Source organism: Fukomys damarensis, unplaced genomic scaffold, assembly GCF_012274545.1.
Source record: "Fukomys damarensis isolate Sample0158 unplaced genomic scaffold, DMR_v1.0_HiC HiC_scaffold_27, whole genome shotgun sequence".
Lineage (NCBI taxonomy): Eukaryota > Metazoa > Chordata > Mammalia > Rodentia > Bathyergidae > Fukomys > Fukomys damarensis.
This window is the reverse complement of record NW_022900939.1, coordinates 20,529,761-20,532,219: the sequence shown is the minus strand read 5'-3', so window position 1 is coordinate 20,532,219 and position 2,459 is coordinate 20,529,761. Positions and strand designations below refer to the sequence as shown.

The 2,459-nt window shown below is 56.6% G+C and overlaps 1 protein-coding gene and 1 long non-coding RNA gene across 4 annotated transcripts in view; one reads left to right on the top strand and one right to left on the bottom strand.

Moving 5' to 3' along the window:
* Cpt1a (carnitine palmitoyltransferase 1A) overlaps positions 1–1,605 on the bottom strand; it is a 57,698-nt gene extending 56,093 nt beyond the window's left edge. Inside the window, exon 1 of the mRNA XM_033756741.1 lies at positions 1,588–1,605. The gene's annotated coding sequence lies outside the window, so the exon portion shown is untranslated. The remainder of the gene's footprint in view (positions 1–1,587) is intronic.
* Positions 211–2,459, top strand: part of LOC104870250 — a 24,771-nt gene continuing 22,522 nt past the window's right edge. For all 3 annotated transcript variants that reach the window (XR_004514543.1, XR_004514544.1, XR_002025718.2), the window contains exon 1: positions 211–485. This is a non-coding gene — a long non-coding RNA (uncharacterized LOC104870250). The remainder of the gene's footprint in view (positions 486–2,459) is intronic.

Here is a 2,459-nt window from a genome sequence, read left to right as displayed (position 1 = left end):
CGGCACGGGGCGGGGTCAGGCGAGGAAACTGAGGCCGGCTCTCTTGACCGCCAACGCAGCCCCTGCGGGGATGGGACCTAGGACGAGATTCCACTCCTTCCCCACCTGTAAAATGGGCCAACCCATTAGGGCTAAGCCCATAAAAGCACTTAGCACCGTGCCTGATTTATGCTGAGTTTACAGGCCAGGCTAATGCTGCTTAGGACGGGGCGGGGTCAGGCGAGGAAACTGAGGCCGGCTCTCTTGACCGCCAACGCAGCCCCTGCGGGGATGGGACCTAGGACGAGATTCCACTCCTTCCCCACCTGTAAAATGGGCCAACCCATTAGGGCTAAGCCCATAAAAGCACTTAGCACCGTGCCTGATTTATGCTGAGTTTACAGGCCAGGCTAATGCTGCTTAGGCACCACCACCCCACTTTACAGAGGAGGAACCCCGCGGGGGAAAGGATGACTACCTTGCGGGAGATCACTCAGCTAAGAATGGTAAGTGAGCCGGTGCCTCACATCGGATCTTGTCCTCCGAGTGACAGCTGTTGTAATTGGAGGCAGATAGGCTGGCGGGGCTAATACGCTTAGGGGCTCCTTCTCAACTAACCGGAATAAAAATGCCTCCCTTGAGGGACTTTGGGGGCACCTGGTAAAATATTAAGAGACTGGACAGTGGCTCGGTGGTAGAGCGCATGCTTAGCATGCACGAGGCCCCAAGTTCGATCCCCAGCACTTTAAAAAAAGGACTCTGGCGTCAAGAACATAATAGCTGGCAGGAGGGAGGACTGGAACCCGACGCGACAGAGGGATAGGGATGAGAGAGCGGATCGGCCTGCTCCTGGGTGAGCCGCCTTCCCGTCTTTACCCGCCTGCTTTCATTCTCGAGCTGGTTAGCTGCAAACAGCGGTTGCTCCATAAACGCACAAATTCTGTGAACAAGATCTGCCACCCTTAGCGGTCAGTCATTCCTGCTTATGAACACCCCGTTTTGCCTCCATCTTTCTGCATTATTTGATTGTTCCAGCAGAAGGCTTTAGAAGAGAAAATGAAAGCTCTCCCTTGATCCCGCCCCTGCCGGGCCGCCACCGCCGCCGCGGTTAATCACCGCTGCCATTCCCCACTGGACCTCCCCATGGTCTTAAGTAAAGAAGAACGGTATCTGTTTGTCACCCTTGCTTATGTGACGGGCGTAGTTCTCCGTGAGGACCCGGGGCGGCCACCGTCTTTCAGCGGGCTGCACAGTATTTCCTTTGACGATCTGCTGAGATGGTCAACCGGCCTCACGGGACCTTGGGGCTCCCTTTGCACCTCTGTAGGCATAATAAAAGGGGCCCTGGCGGTGGACACCCTTCCCCGAGCGCCTGTTTCTCCTGCAGAACTGATCGCAGAAGTGAAGCTGTCAGGCACGTGCCCTTTTGGTGCCATCGGCCAAGCTACACCCGGAAATACTGCTGTGTTCCACCCCCGTCCCACGCGTGGGCCTCGCCTCCAGTTGTCCATTCTTTGAACCTGTCGATCCTGAAAGCGGCGAGGGCCGGGAAGAACCTCTCCTAGTTTTTGGGTGCCCTTCTTTGAGGACTGACGTTGGAGGTCTCACCCCGCTATGGCTCTTGGTGGGTCCCGCCCATCCCGTGCCCTAGGAGGCAGGTGGTCTGGGCCAGGACGCTAAGGCACAACTTCGAGGCGCCAGCTGCCTACACCTGCCCTGGCCACTCGCGCGTCGCCTCACCGCCTGTCTCTGCTCATGGGCCTTTCTGGCTTGCGCCACGGCTGGACTGTCACGCCCACCTCACATGCCCTTCCCTGCTCTCCCTGGAACCCCAGCGCTAGCAGGTCCCCGCCCCAAAGTCACTTCCTTGTTTAATCAGTGACCTGTTGTGCGTCCCGCTCTGATTGGCCCTGCGCCGTGTCTGTTGCGAAGGCTCGGCTGCCTTGACCTCTAGTTGCTCCCTGTGCGGCGCCGCCTCCTAGCCACCTGCTGGCGAGGTGGGCCCGGGACCCAGGAGCGCCGGCATCTTGCTCACCTGTGCCTCAGGGCAAGAGCTTCGGGGCCTCGTACCCCTCTTGGGGTCTACCCCGTGCCTCTGCTTCGGGAACTGCAGCTCCCAGAAGTGACTGTTAATAAAGGGCTAGAGCCAGACCCCTGGGGAGCTAGCTCCAGGCCCGATCTGAAATTCCCTGGGGCCAAAAATATCGCAGTATCCAGCTCAGAAACTAGAATCTTTCTCAAGCTCTGTTGGCTGTTTAATCTTCAAATTCTTTCCTAGATTTTTTCTTTCCCAGTTTTAATAAAATATAATGTAACAGCTGGGTGTAGTGGCACACGCCTGTAATTCTAGCACTCAGGAGGCTGAGGCAGGAGGATCACTGAGTTCGAGACCAGCCTGGGCTACATAGTGAGTTCCAGGTCATTCTCAACTACATACTGAGACCCTGTCTCAAAAAACCAAAAGAAAAAAACCCATATAT